Source organism: Cornus florida, unplaced genomic scaffold, assembly GCF_030987335.1.
Source record: "Cornus florida cultivar Cherokee Brave unplaced genomic scaffold, ASM3098733v1 CherokeeBrave_3.0.0_Hap2_Chr09, whole genome shotgun sequence".
NCBI classification, from domain to species: Eukaryota; Viridiplantae; Streptophyta; class Magnoliopsida; order Cornales; family Cornaceae; genus Cornus; species Cornus florida.
In genome coordinates this window covers 61,477,967-61,494,277 of record NW_026775579.1, presented here as the reverse complement: position 1 = coordinate 61,494,277, position 16,311 = coordinate 61,477,967, and the positions used below count along the sequence as shown (strand labels likewise).

The window sequence follows — 16,311 nt, the reverse complement described above, 5'->3', positions numbered from 1 at the left end:
TCCATCTTGACTCTCCCTCCAGAGGCGAGGAAACAATCAATGATGGGGAAGGAGATTGCGAACTGGCTGGTGGTGACGAGGCAGCCAATGGTGGTGGAACGAGCAATGGATCAGGCTCAGGAGAAGACGTGACAAAATAGAGTTCTGCTGGCTTTTACACTTGTTTCTTTTCATTTCAGTATCACTCCTTGTGTATCAAGAACTTTTCTATGATGATGACTAAGAAGACAATTTTATTTTGCAAAGCATCCATACTTCAATATGTGATTAAATGAGCTGTCAATTTAATTTTTCCATTTGATTTTTAGTTTGCGCAAGTGTTTGGCATTCGGCTCATAGTGCCATTTGCCACTTACTTGACTAAGTGCTTGGTGCTCGGCTAGAATACCACTTGCCACTTGACTTTTCATTTTGTGCAAGTGTTTGGCGTTCGGCTTGTAGTGCCATTTGCCACTCACTTGGCTAAGGGTTTGGCGCTCGGCTAGAATACCACTTGCTACTTGGCTTTTCATTTTGTGCAAATGTTTGGCGTTCGGCTCATAGTGCCATTTGCCACTTACTTGGCTAAGTGTTTTGCGCTAGGCTAGAATGCCACTTGCCACTTGGCTTTTCATTTTGTGCAAGTGTTTGGCGTTCGGCTCGTACTATCATTTGCCACTTACTTGGCTAAGTGCTTGGCACTCGGCTAGAATGCCACTTGCCACTTGACTTTTCATTTTGGCACTCAGCTAGAATGCCACTTGCCACTTGACTTTTCATTTGTGCAAGTGTTTGGCGTTCGGCTCATAATGCCATTTGCCAATTACTTGGCTAAATGCTTGACGCTCGGCTTGAATGCCACTTGCCACTTGGCTTTTCATTTTGTGCAAGTGTTTGGCGTTCGGCTCGTAGTGCCATTTGCCACTCGACTTTTCATTTGGTGCAAGTGTTTGGCGTTCGGCTCATAGTGCCATTTGCCACTTGGCTTTCACCAAGTGTTTTTTGCTCAATCAACTTTTTGAAACAAAATGAGCTCCTTTAATAAATCTTGAAGAATCTATACATTTGTAAGAACGTAATTCTAAATGAACATTGTTCAGAATGGAATTCAATCTTTACTAGTAGTACCTTTTTAGAGACGTGGCGTTAAACGGTTTATTGACCAATCTTCCAGCCATGGACTCTATACTGTATGCCACTGTATGCCCCCTTTCCTATGGCTTCTGCCACTCTGTATGGGCCTTCCCATGGTGACATCATATTTTTGACAATTCCCACCTTCTTTTTCAGAACTAAATCACCAGGTGCAAAGTCTCTATGCTTCACCTTTTTGTTGTGGCTATTCACAAGCGTTTGCTAATAAGACGCGAGTCTTATTGCTGCTGCATCCCTTTTCTCTTCCAGCAAATCGAGGTTGAACTTCAACATACTATCGTTTTGCTCTAGATTCCATGCCAAGCTTTGAACAATGGGGCTCAACCGGTATTGCTGCCTTGGTGCTATACGGCATAGCGAATAGACTTTCTCCGGTCGGTCGTCTAGGGGTTGTTCAATAAGCCCACAAGACGTTCGGGAGCTCATCCAATCATTTACCCTTCTTATCTTCAAGCTTCTTCTTTATACAAGCAAAGATTGTTCTGTTTGTGATTTCGGCTTGACCGTTCGCCTGAGGATGGCTAACCGCTGCCAACTTTTGATTAATTCCATACTCTTCTAGAAGGCTCCTTACTTGCTTACTATCCAGATTCGTCCCATTGTCCATAACGATCGATCTTAGCACACCGAAACAACAAATGATATTGCTCCAGATGAAGCGTCTTACTAGAGCCTGAGTCACACTGGGATACGGTTCGGCTTCTACCCATTTGATGAAGTAATATGTTGCAAGTAGAACGTATTTGTTATGTGATTTGGCCTTTGGCAGAGGGCCAACCACATCCATCCCCCATTGCGCGAAAGGCCATGGTTTGGCCATTACATGCAAGTCTTCAGGTGGTTGGTGGATCAGTGGTCCGAACCTTTGGCACTTATCGCATCTCCTGGAGAATTCTTCAATATCCCGCGACATGTTTGGCCAAAAGTATCCTTGTGTCATTGCTTTGTGTGCCAGAGATCTTCCTCCCTAGTGATTGCCACACACACCTTCATGGATAGCTCGCAGGATCTACCCAGCTTCTAAGGGGCAACACATTTCAAATACGGGCCCGAGAAAGACCTTCTATACAATTGGTTATGGACAATGGCATACTTTGCAGCATTTGATCTGATTTTCCTTGCCTTATCTCTTTGTTCGGGCAACACAATCTCTTATAAAAGTTATGATTAGATCGATCCAACTTGTCTCGTACGTTATGACATACACTTATCGAGGATCTGCGCCGAGTGGTTCTTCGAAGATGGAAGGTTGAGATAACACGTCAACTGGAATCACACTTGTCAGTGCTTCTCCAGAACTCGACACACTGCAGGCTAACCGATCGGCATCCTCATTAAGTTCTCTTGGCAGTTGGATAAACTTGATCTGATCAAAGCTCTTCGCTTCACGCGTAACGGCAGAACGATATGCCTCCATTGTTTCATCTTTGCTACCATATTCGTCAGTCACTTGCCGAATGATCAGCTGTGAATCGTTAAAAGCAATTAAACTTTTGACCTTCAGTTGTTTGGCCAGCCTCAGTCCTGCCAGCAATGCTTCGTATTTTGCTTCATTATTAGTCACTTTGAACTCAAGTCTGATTGCTTGGCTCAGCGTGGTGCCTTCTGGTGTTTGCTGTTTGATCCCAATGCCTGCCCCCATTTGATTTGAAGAGCCATCAACGAAAAGCTTCCATGATGAGCTTCCAAGGTCCTCTTCCATGTCTTCTACATCACATTCCAACAGGAAATCAGCCACCGCTTGCCCCTTTATGGCTGTTCGGGGTTCATACGTTATATCAAACGAGCTCAGCTCTATAGCCCACTTTGTCATTCTTCCTGACAGATCTAGCTTATGCAAGATCACCCTTATAGGAAAAGTGGTAAGAACGACGAAATGATGGGATTCAAAATAGTGCTTGAGTTTCCTCTTCGCATTCACCAATGATAGGATTACTCGTTCGGCCTTTGAATACTTCTTTCTGGCTCAGCCATTGTCTTGCTAACGTAGAACACTGAGAATTGCTTGCCTTCTTCACACCGAACCAGAACTGCACTTATTGCAATGTTGGACACGCCAAGATACATGAAAAGCTTTTCACCCGACTTTGGGGCCGATAAGACCGGAGGGTTTCGCATATACTCTTTCAGCTTGGTCAGTGCCTGTCGTTGTTCATCCCCCCAGGCTTGCCTTCTATGGCCTCTTATTGTATCGAAGAACGGTTTGCAACGATCTTACAGCTTAGAAATGAATCGACTCAGTGCTGCTATTCGTCCGGTGAGTGCTTGTACCTCCTTAACTGTTCTTGGTTCTGCATTTTTTATCAAGGCTTCTGCTTGAGCTGAGCTGACTTCAATTCCTCTGTTATTGACCACATGCCCCAGGAACTGCCCAGAACCCACACCGAACGAGCACTTGGTCGGGTTAAGTTTCATACCGTACTTTCTCAATACCTCGAACACATCTTGCAAGTGTTGCAAATGATGGTCCTTCTTTTTACCCTTTACCACCATGTCATCAATGTAGGCTTCTACAATTTTACCCATTTGGCTTTTGAAAATCCTGCTAACCAGCCTTTAGTAAATGGCTCCAGCATTTTTCAGTCCGAACGACATGACCTTGTAGCAATAGATCCCTCGCTCGGTTACAAAAGAAGTTTTTTCCTCATCGTCCAGATCCATAGGGATTTGATTATAGAATAAGCGTCCACGAAGGTCAGCCGTTCATACCCGGTAGTAGCATCTACCATCTGATCAATTTTCGGCAATGGAAAACTATCTTTCGAACAAGCTTTGTTCAGGTTCGTAAAATCTATACATACGCTCCATTTTCCATTCTTCTTCTGCACCACAACCACATTTGAAAGCCAAGACGGGTACTGAACCTCTCTGATAAACCCTGCCTCCAGTAGCCTATCAACTTCATCGGCTATGATTTGATTGCGTTTTGGGACGAACCTCTTCTGCTTCTGTCTTACTGGCTTGACGTTCGGATCCACATTGAGGGAATGGCAAGATACAGAAGGGTCGATTCCTGCATATCTGAATGACTCCAGGCAAACACATCTGCATTCTGAGACAGGAAATCAAGTAACTGCTGTTTCTCCTCCTTTGCAAGCCCAGGCCCTACTTTTGTTGTTCTGTCTGGCTCAGAGGGTCAATCTGCACATCAACGAGGCATTCTTCGGTAAGAACCAAAGGCTCGTCCTCCTCCCCAATCTCTTTAGGTGGAGGTACCTGTGATTACTATTTTGGGTTATCAGACCGGGCGGGAGCTTTTCCCTTCCCAGTTGCTTTCAGAGTTACAGAGTAACACTCCTTGGATACGACCTAGTCCCATGGATGTCAATCACCTTGCTCCCATCAGGCTCAAACACCTCATCACCTGATGCAGAATCGATGGGACACCTTGGACCCTGTGAATCCACCCTCTTCCCATCAAGAAATTATAGGATGGGTGGATCTCGACGACCACAAAGCTTTCAATCAGATCTCTTTCAGCAGCTCGTACTGGCAATTCAATCATACCAATAGGTTCCACCCGCTTTCCATCGAATCCCAACAGTGGATTTCCGGTAGGTTTAAGCTTCTCTGGCTCAATCTCGAGCCGGTCAAATGTTACCCTTGGCATGACATTCGCACTGCTTCCTGGATCAATTAAAACTCTTCGAACCAAGCATTCTACCACAGTCAAGCTAACGACCAAGGGATCTTCATGAGGAATCTGAACTCGCAACAGATCCGTTCTGTTGAACCTTATCTGAACTGGATCGTTCTACTGGTGCAGAGCATTTACACTGCCTATCCTCCTCTTCATTTGTGCTTGACGAAGACGCGTTCAGAGCAGTTCTTCTGACCCTTCAGTCGGTTCAGGTCAGCCATGAATTGCGTTTATTATCCGAACGGGCTGAGCGTTATGGTAGTTCGGCTTCTGATTACTTTTCACCTGCTCTGCCTGTCGGTTCTGCTCCACTGCTGGTCCTTGGATGTATCCAGCGAACTCTCCCATTGCTATTAGCATCTCCCTTGCCTCCTTAAGTTCCTGCATTCATTAGTCTGATGGCCAAAATCACTATGAAAAGCACAATGTTTAGATTGATCTCTTTGCTCAAGGGGCTGTCTGATTGGTAGGGGAGGACGAAACTTATCTTTATTTACTCATACAGCCTCGCCAGGGTGACTTTGAGTAGAGTAACTGACTCGTCCTCTCTAGGCCTCTTTTCTGCTTTCCAGGAGGTCGGACGTTGTGGTGCGGCTTGCTTTTGCCTGATCTTTTCTCTGGTCTTCTCCTCCGTCGCGACCATGGACGTCTTTCTTGCGTAGGCAACCTCCTCTTCTTCCAAGCGCACAAAACCATCAGCTCTTTTGTTCAGCTCGTCCATGGTCGGTCCTCGGCGTATTCACCACCAGATTTGTGTGGAACGGAGTCCCTCGGGCCATGGCCAACTTGAATGCCTGAACTGCCGTGGATGGATGGTGCTCTATTACCATGCTCTTTACTAGGTTAAATCTAGTGAGGAAAGCTTGTAGATGTTCGCCTTCTAGCTTTTTCATTATAAACAGACTCGAGATATCTTTGGCCCGACACTTGTTTCCATAATACTGGCTTATGAATCTGTCGCATAGGTTCCGGAAGCTGTCCACTGAGCCCCTTGCCAAGTTCTTAAACCAGTTAAGCGCCGGTCCGGTCAGGCTTATAGGAAAAACCTTGCACATCAGGGGATCATTCTCTGTATTCAGAGCTATTTTCAATTGAATATGATAGACATGCTCGATCAAATCACTTATTCCATCGAACAAAGTAAAAACTGGCATGGAGAACTTTCTTTCATTTGGAGCATTCAAGATTTCATTCGAAAATGGTGAATCGAGAGTCCGAGCTACTGAACGGAGGGTTTCGTTTTCCCTCGGTAGTACCTTCTGCTCAGCAGATCTCCTGTCTGAACTTTTGTAGTCGTACGTTGCCATTGATGGACGGTAGATCGGATCGAACGACCTTTGCTCTGTCAACTCTTACTCTTTTTACCATGATGTCGTGGCCTTATTGCGACCGAACTCCATAGCTTCCTCTTGCCTAAGCCTTTCTTGATACGGATCGAACGCCATGGCTTCTTCTCGCCTGATTCTTTCTCGGTGCGGATCGATCTCCATGGCCTCTTCTCGCCTGATATGTTCGCGATGTGGATCCAAATGAACAAATCCTTCTTGATCTTCCATATGATGAACATTTGGCGGTAAATCTTCTAGCCTGATCTCTTCGTGACGAAGATCCAGGTGAACGCCTCCTTCTTGCTCACCTTGGCGAGCAACATTTGATTGTGGAACTCTTTCTCCTACCGGAGGCGGTCGTGAAATTACCGGAACTTCTCAACGCTCCATTCCGGCTCTTAATTCCGCATTCTCTCTTCTTAGAGTTTCAATCATACTCATCAATTCGTCAAGCTTTGAGCGTTGTTCATTCTCCTGAGGACAAGAACTCTCATCTCCTATCATCATTCCTGACCAGAGCAGAGTCATCAACCGAGAACTCTTGATCGGATCCAAACCCTAACGACGTGAACGTACTAGATCTGGCCTCAGAATGGCCGAATTCCGATCTCCATCAGCTAGATCTAAATCTTTGCTACCGTAAACTCTTCGGATCTGGTCTTCGTCAATCAAGATCAAATTTCCTCAAAACAAATCTCATCTTCCAGATCAAGATCCAATTTCCAGAAATCAAGCTTCTGCCTCACAAATCAATCTCCATCCTCGGAAAGAACGATCAATTTGCTTGCAGAGAACTCGATGATCAACTGAATCCTTCCTTCGGTTCCCACAGACGACGCCATTGAAGATGCAACAAAAAGCTCTCTCGATTTTGAAAGGTTAATTATTACACTTCAAAATATCTCAACCGTTTTTCCCTCTCTTTTCACTCTATTTATAGACTTTACAAGTGTTCTAGAAGCTTCTTCCTAAATTCTTCTAGCTGGCCGATCTTCTGAGCCTAGATATGAACCCTTTTCCTTCGCTCTCAGATTGGGCTTCCGGACTGACTTTTGGGTCTGGGATGATAGATGATGATCCGATCAGACCAAGTGCTCTTTCCAAACCAGTTTCCAATGATCTGGGTCGTGCCCGACCAAAACCGTTTTTAGTGTCCTCATCTGCCCCCATAATCTCTCCCTAATTGATTAGGGTGAGATTATCGAAGAGACTTAATCATAATGAGACTGCTCGAGGCGATGACGTGGGGAGGTGAATGGTTGGTTCAGAAACCCACGTTTTGAAATTTGAAACTCCATCATTGCCTTGATTCTTCGGATATTGAGCCCGCTTTCTCTTTAAAACCCCAAACTCCAAGCTCTTGTCCTTACTCTGCCTTTATCATCTTCTCCTTCAAGCATCGTCTCTTTTAATCGTTTCTGCTAATAGCTAATCTTCGCCGGTGAGTTTTCCTAATCTTCTCCGGTTCCCCCTTTGCGATTCTTCACCTCTCCTTCCGTTGAGGTGTATTCTGCAGACCCTCTTTCTAAGGTTAGTGTCAATCCATTTTTCGAGGAATTTGTTCTTTACTATCTTCCTTTGTAAAAAGAAAGTCTAAAATTGGGAATCTCCTCTGCCATTATAATGGCTCCTAATTTAGAGGCTCTTCGTTCGAGGAACAAAATTCCTAACGACGTCTCCCTTAGGATTTATCCCGAGAACTTGGATGAGAGATCTGGTGAAGGTCTTCTTCCAGGAGAGGTCTTTTTCTCAGTTCTTCACTTAAATGTAATTTTCCCTTGCACCCGTTCTTCTATTACATTTTTAACAAATTAGGGCTTTCCCCTTTTCAAGTTAACCCCAAAATTTCCTTAGGGTAATATTAGTTCTCTTGCTCCTAAATCGTGATATGAACCTAGATCTAGACATCATAGACCTTCTCCGCTATAGAGTCACCAAAATCAGAACCGACGATATATACTTCCACTTCTTCCCCCTTGATAAACGGTCCTTATGTACTGACAAACTTGCCTCTGAAAAGGGTTGGAGAAGCAATTTGATCAGGGTCAGTGGGGATTGGCAAACACCATTCGCTCAGACTTTCTCTATCCCGACCACTTTCGGAGAATGCTCTGTCCCCTTATATAGAAAACCTAAAAAGCACAAGAACGATTGCCCTTGTGAAAACCTAAAATCTTAAATCATTCTTCAATCCCCCTGACCAATCTCTATTATCAGGAGCTGCATAATTTTTCCTCCTCAAAGAAAACCTCAAATCTTAAATCAAACCACCACAAGAAACCTCTATTGACCATTCTTCAATCCCCCTGACCAAAATTCTACGAGTTATCCAGCTCTACAAATACTTTCAGGTAACTTACTCGACCAGTCCAAATATTCTATTACACAGGTAACTAATTTGTGCAACCATACCAAAGTAACCAGTGTGGTTGGAATTATCTTTTTCAAATCATAATATAACTTTTCCAAAAGTTGTCATCAAAAAAGTTGAGAGCTTTGCTTGTTACTTAATTACTCTACCATTTTACTCTAACCAGATACTCTGAATGGCGATAAAACTTCAGCAAAGTTCCACTAAGACCACTGAGAGAAAGAAAATTGATACAGTATAAATCGGATCAAATGCAAGTTGAATACAAGGCATGTGCTGAACATATCATAACGATCAACAAAGTAAGTATAAACTAAGATAAACATTCATAAGTTAAAGTCATCACAGAAAACTTATAAACAAACTATACCTTGTGTTTCAAAAAAAAAAATATTAAACAAAAAGAAGATCGGTATACACACCAGATAGCGAAGGCCACAACAAGATCCACTCTTCATTTAACGTTGATCTACAAATATTTCAAAAACAAAGAGCATACAAACAATTTGTATTTGATTTTAGAGCACAAACTCAAGAAATTTCGCAAAATGTACTCAAAGAAAGAAAGAAAAGACAGATCGTTTAAAAGAAAAATGAAGCACATACGCTATTCTGTTGTCGGTAAAATGAAGCCAGCATTAAGCAAATTCTCTCTGTGTTTCCCTCACTTTCCCGGGAAACAAACGGAGACCAAAAAAAAAAAAAAACGGTGGAAGATGCATTACGAAATTTATTGATGGAACGGTAATAGCAGTATCGGATAGAATGGGAGATATAACAGGGAAGATAATTGGTAGAGAGAGAAAGGAAGAGGCAAGTGCTTCGTAGAGGGAGACATGAAAGTGGCATACGGTGAGACTGATTTGATAGGGAGATGAAAATTGTTTATATGTGAAAAAAAAAAAAAAAAAAAAAAAAAAAAAAAAAAAAAGGGCCCCACTTGATTTAAAACATAATAAAATTATATTTGTTTTTTTAGGTTTTGGGTTGATTTTTAGGGTTTGGATTCCCGTGGAACTGCTTTGTGATGGATATTTCTAGGGAGAGCTGCTGTTTCACTGTGGCAAGCAAATAGATTAATTATAAATAAAACAATACCACTACCACGTTGATTTGAGGAATTATTATTTTAAAAAATATGATAAAAGAAAATAATACAAAAAAAAATTAGTTTGTCATTTAGAAAATAATTTTTTTTTTTTAGTTCTGAAAAATTAAAAATTATACAAAATTTCTGTTTAATTTAGTTTTCTTCTAGGTTTGTTTCTTTATAGTTATTTGAAAATAATTTTTTATTTTTTGAGTGACAAATTAGACATGCCAAAAGTTTTAGTATAATTTTCTAAATTTTAATTATCAAAAAACATTTTGAAGGATAAACCAAGCACCTGTCAAATGTGGTGTAGTCTGTTTTTTGAAGGATAAACCAAGCACCTGTCAAATATGGTGTAGTCTAGTGGTATTTTCTTACTTTTTAAAATAGAAAGTCAATGATTCAAGTCTAGATGTTGTAATGTGTTTTCTGCCTTGAAACAACAAAAAAAATAATAATAATAAATAAAATAAAATAAATAAACAAAATAAAAATCACAAAACAGACTCTTTTGCTTTGTAGTGTTATCTAAGTAATTGGCTCGAGATTAATGGTCTCTTCTTAAAATTAGAGGAACTACTTTTATCTCTTTAATACTCTGTACTGTTGAAAAATGATTCTTTCTTATTCAATAATACCCTTAATATGAATTCCAATCAAAACATATGGTGGATAGCTCTTTTACTAGTGTTTTAAGTATGACCTATTGGAATAACATTGTTCTTATAAAATGTAGTTTTGCTTCTTCCTTTTTTAGCATTATAAATAGAATTGAAATAAACAGATACAAATGTATTTTTTATTTTGTAATTTAATTTTGTTGACACAAGTATGCATCCTCATTTGACTTTGGTAACCCCAAGAAGGAGCCAAACATAATATTTGTAGACAAAATTTCAAAAACTTGGAACTCCCCTAAGTTATTCAAACACCCCAAAATGATTTTTGAATTCCAAATACCATATTTTCATAGTGACCCAATAAATTCATATTTTCATTTTTGCTTCAAAGATCAGTAAATGGACACAGAATTCGAATTCTCAACCACTTTTATACCAAATTAATCTTCATTGATAACAAATTTCGAAATTTTGGAATTTGGATCATCAATTTGATTACTTTTCATTTGGTGACGAATCTGTCACCTTGTTAAATGAGAATTACAGGCCCCCACCTAAGCACATACGCGCCATTTAAGAGACGTTTTTTAAAGCTTCAATCTGGAACGCGTGTCGATCAGAGAGCTGGCCACGCCTATTTTGTCTGTACCAGTTCTATTATATGTGAAATGGTTTTCTAAACAAATGCCTACCCGACACGTAGCCCATGCTTTTTGTACTTTTTTTTTTCAGTTATCAAGGTAGAGAGAGAGAGAGAGAGAAAATCCAGAACATTTTAGAAGATTGTAGAATATGAAGTTAGATTGCCAACCTATCCAGCCCACGTGTCCACAATTGTGACTTAAAAAATAATAAAAGGACAGATATATTTGAGCAACAGTGCCACTTGAACGAATATATTTAGATGGGTTAACAAATTTCAAAATATATTTGACCCTATAGTTTTTAAATAGATTTCAAAATATATTTGACCCTATAGTTTTTAAATAGATCAACTGTTTCTTTTTTCTGTTTTTTTTCAGTTTATATTTTACTATTATAAATGCCATGGTAAAATGTTGACAGATTATTGTAAAAGAGATTTACTCCCTGTGCCTCAAAATAGTTTCCAAACATTCTTAAAATCATCTTACAAAAATGTGTCACAGTGATTGATCTAACTTTCTACCTTAATCCTATTTTTAAAAACCATTAATAAAATTGCTTGGTCAACACTAATGCTTGACTAAGATTGTGTGATCAATGATATAAAAATTAAATGAATAACTTTAGATGATGCTCCTTGAAATTCATGTGTAGGATCGAGCAATTCCTTATAAATTATAACCCTTTCTTATAGAATTGAACCAAACAACTCCTTACTTTAACAACTCCTCGTCTAGAAATCAATGTTCATTAATTTAGGCTTGCTTGGTATTTGAAGTGGGTTGGGTGTTTTTGTTGTAAGCACGCTACAGTAGCCTTTTCTGAGTCCAAAACATGTTTGGGGTTGACTGTTATGATTTCAACAGTGTCAAAATATATTCAATTTTTGAGCCAAAACTTGAAATACCATTTAAGTGTTTTAGGATGTTTTAGCACTATTGGCCCAAAACCAAACACTATTGCGAAGGCTCCATTTGTTACACTTGTATTAATATTGCAACACATATATAAAACAAAGTTGCAAAACATTCAGTCATTTTTAGGGTTTTTTTTACAGAGCTCCGACAGTGGCAATTCAAAGGCAACTCAAGTGTATGGGCTTATTTAGCTGAAAACAATGACATATCCTTACTTTCAGTGCATTTTTCGCTCAATATGACCATCAACAACCATCGATTCAAGCTATTTTCCTATTGTATTTAAAGAACAATCGAGGTTTGAGCCGTTTGCTTTCAGCTTCTGCAAATAAAGTTAACATTTTCTCTGTTTTTGACTGATTTGTTTCAGTTTTGTACTTCGAAATCCACAAATTAAGGGTTATTTTGTTCAATTTCATAGTTTTTTTAAATTTAAATGTTTTTTTCTAGAAAACCTAGATTTTGTTTTGATTATTTTGGAAAAGCTATCATAAGAGTATTTTGGAAACCCTAGATTCAGTTGCTTGGTGCTTTCGTTCTCACTGGTATTTTTGTACGGTGAAGATTTTGTGTTAAACACTAATATTTTCCAATCTTTATTGTTCTTTTTGTTATGAGTCCTTTACAATCCATGGAAAGATTTGTGTTCTCTTTCTTTTTTGCCCTTACAGCTGATTTATGTTTTTTACATAGTTTACATTTTCCCTCTCATATTTTAACTCTCTATTAATTTCTATGTCTAATTTTAAAAACTTTCTATTGACTGTAACATACTTCAGTTAGGGCTCATTGATATTCTTTTATTGTAATGGCTTATTGAATTATCTAAATTAGGATTTTTATAATTTTTCTAACCTATTAAAGTAGGGACGTTCATTCTATAGATGTCTAGCTTGGGAGGTAAATGATCCATTTGATGTGTTATTGTCATGGGGGAATTATATAATTATATATACATGTTTGATGTTTTAGTCACATCCTCGTGCATTTATATGGTTGGACGACGTGCACCAAGGTGTGCAAGTGGGTGGTCATGTGATCAAGAGTTGGAGAATGTAGTTGTTTTATATGCAAGCTCAACAATATAAGCAAAACAACATTGTTTATGGTGGTTGTTATTATCTTATTATTACTATATTATTTATGTTACTGTTCATGTTGCTGTTGTTGGTTATTCAGGCTATTAACAAATGATGTAATGTATTAGTTATACTTAACTTAAATACTTATGGACTGTAATATATTAGTTATAATTAACTTAGATACTTATGGATTGTAATATATTAGTTCTAATGCAAGTGTGATATTCTATCATGTCATTGACTTTGTATACTTCTCAGTTGCTATATCTTAGGATATCAACGAGGATTCTATGCTATTTGTAATTAAGCTTGAAAAAGTAAGTTTTATAAATATATTTTTTTCAAAATACGTATACTATACTACTTTTGTCTCACACTTTGGGCATTTGACTAATGCAAGTGTGCTGTTAATCCTATGCATGTATTTGTTGTTTTGGACTTCACTTGCTATTTTGGAATTAGTTGAGGCCATCTTCTATATGTCATTGGTTACTAAAGCTTGAAAAAAGTAAGTTTTATATATATATATATATATTTTCAAATCACATATATTATATTGCTTTTGTCTCACACTTTAGGCATTTGACTAATGATTGTGCTATTAATCCTATGCATGTGTTTGTTGTTTTGGATTTCACTTACTGTTTTGGAATTAATTGAGGACATCTTCTACATGAGAATACAGTTCAAATTACCTTTCGGATATCTATTATTCTACATTAAGTAATCATACATCAGCTAGAATACACTCTGTTTGTAGCTTCACACAAACAGATATATACTAACAGTGATTATAAGGCATTTTAATCTTCATTCTCTCCGGAATTTGAACTTAAAGGGCATACATCTATACACTTAGTGCAAAGTATATTTCATTTTGAGCTAGGAAAAACATCTAAATAAGTTGTTGGTGCACAGTTACATATACAGAACCATTGAAAGTTGTTTAAGAGCTTCTCAATCCTTTCACTGCATTTTCCAAGCTTGAAGATGGGTTGAGTAAGTATATTTTCATTAAAGAAAGCTGTTAAAGCTGAGCATTCATCACCATTTACTTTGTAGCTCTACTTCACTATGCCAAACCTGTTGTCCGCTGAAGAATTGTTGCTGAGAGTCTTCAATAAGCTAGTAATCTCTTCCACTACTACCTTTTATTTCAACATCCATCAGAACAAGTGTGAATCCAAAGAAGGAAGCTATCCCACCAGAAAACTACCATAGACATTGGCTGAGCTGAGTTCATACCATCCACACCTCTATGCTTCAACTGCAGAACTGCAAGTTCTGATTTGTTGATTTTCTTAGCTTAATCTCACTATACTTTCTATCTTTTAGCTATAGATCATTGTTATTCTTGTATTATCATATTTATTAGAGTTTTGTGAATTATTTGGTCCTACCACAAGGGTGTTGTGGATAAGGGGAGTGAGAGTGCTCCTGTGGTGAGTTTGGTGTGTGTGTTTGAGAGAGAGACAGAGAGTGTGTAATCTCTTGAAGCACATGGATTGTAATTAGGGTGAACACCCACAGAGCTCCACGGTTTTTGGCCTCACATTGAAGTATATTTTCCTTGTAAAAAATCTCCGTGTTCTGTTTCTCTATGTGTGTGTGTGTGGCATTTCATCAAACAAGTGGTAACAACTACGGTTTCATAATCATACAGCCTACCAACTGATATCAATATGATATAACAAGTAAATGTGTCTGTTTAGTGTCTATTTCATTGTATCTCTCATCACACAGTTCAGTAGAAAAAATTTTTAGTGAACCAATCCCTCATTAGCTTTGTTGTACTATGAGTGAATTTTTTAAGAATATGGTCAAAATTAAACTATCAAGCTTTTTTTCTAAGTTATCCAATAGACTTTCCTATATTAGTAGGAGATTAGATTAGTCAAGCTCGTCACCACTCCAATAAATTCACCAAAATAAAAAATAATAGATGGTGTGTTGTGTGTTTTATTTACTTTATGGCCTAATTATTTTCAAAAAAAAAATTTCTATTGTTTCATTTTTAATTTTAAGCATTCTATGTCATCTATTTTCATGTTTTGCCAAAAAATAAGATAGCAAACAAGTTAAAATTAAGGTTTTTATAACTTTACTCATATTCAGAATGTATTTTTTTTCCAAGAGTTTTACTAAAAAAATATATATATTTGTGTAAACAAATTTTCAAACCATATAAAACAATGTACTCTTATAGATGAATAATAATGTATTAATATATTTTAAAATTTCAAAAACAAATTAAAAACACTATTTAGCAAACATATTTCTTGTTTTTGTTTCAGAAATTTTTGGCAACAGTTTGACTCTACCAAACATTTTTTGTTTTCAAATTTATTGAAACAAAAGACCTTGCCAAACATGTTATACATGTTTCTACTTCCAAAATTCTCATTACAAATTTTCGTCACCAAACATATTTTCGTTTTTAACTCAGAACACTCCATAATGTGATACCCTCTGATTTTCAGGCCGTAGGTTGATCAAGTTCAAGCCCAAAGGTCAAGGGATATCAAACAATTAATATTTTAAATCGAACATAGAATACAAAATGAATAAATAATAAAGAAATAATATCACTAAATGGAAAACTAATAACTAAATAAATAAATCATCTCCATTAAATGAAATCCATTAATCCTCAAAGATGGATTAAATTTTTCATAGAATAAATCTCCATAAGAAATATAACTCGGAAATCCTCAAACATTGACCCCTACTAAAATTCCATAACTGAAATAACTAATTAGAAGATAAAATCCTATGTTGATGACACCGGAAGAGTGATGATGTCAAGTCTCTAATCTGTACGAATAACTGCTAATCCTGCTACTAACGAGGACCTGAAAAATAACAATTGTGGGTCAAAACCCACAACAAGTACTTTCCACGACAACCCAAACAAAGACCGGAGAAAGATACACATCTATAGCTAACTCATACAATAGCTAAATAATCGATAAGTATATAAATATATACACTAAATACTCTCACTAAATTAAGGCAGTCTCAACCGTATAGTGAGTATCTCATGCAAATCACACACAAAGGTGGTCACTGGTTCTCTTTACCAGGGCACACACATCCCTAATTCAGCTACCCTTCTCACTCAGCAATATATGCCTCAATCCTAACCACTGATCCCAATACCTCAAGCTTGTGTCATAGTACACATAATATCATTACAAATATAATTAACCATATCCTGACAATGGTTAACAGATAACAACCACGCCTATATCCTGACAACAGGCTAGAAGTTATAAAAATAAATAATAACCATAGCCCAACAATAGCATGTCATCCATATCTTGACAATGGTCTGACATAGAATGAATCTAAACTTGTTAGCTAGCTCATCCACAAAATACCCCTATATCCTGACAATGGTGCATACATAGAACCAAATCCCGACATTGGTCCTTAAACAAATCCAAACATATATATATATATATATATATATATATATATA

At 38.0% G+C, this 16,311-nt stretch overlaps 1 long non-coding RNA gene across 1 annotated transcript in view; it reads right to left on the bottom strand.

Moving 5' to 3' along the window:
• LOC132274082 (uncharacterized) overlaps positions 1-9,479 on the bottom strand; it is a 63,940-nt gene extending 54,461 nt beyond the window's left edge. The window contains exons 1-2 of the long non-coding RNA XR_009470325.1: positions 9,080-9,479; positions 8,896-8,942 (exon numbers count right to left, since the gene is read on the bottom strand). This is a non-coding gene — a long non-coding RNA (uncharacterized LOC132274082). The remainder of the gene's footprint in view (positions 1-8,895; positions 8,943-9,079) is intronic.
• Positions 9,480-16,311: the final 6,832 nt, after the last annotated feature.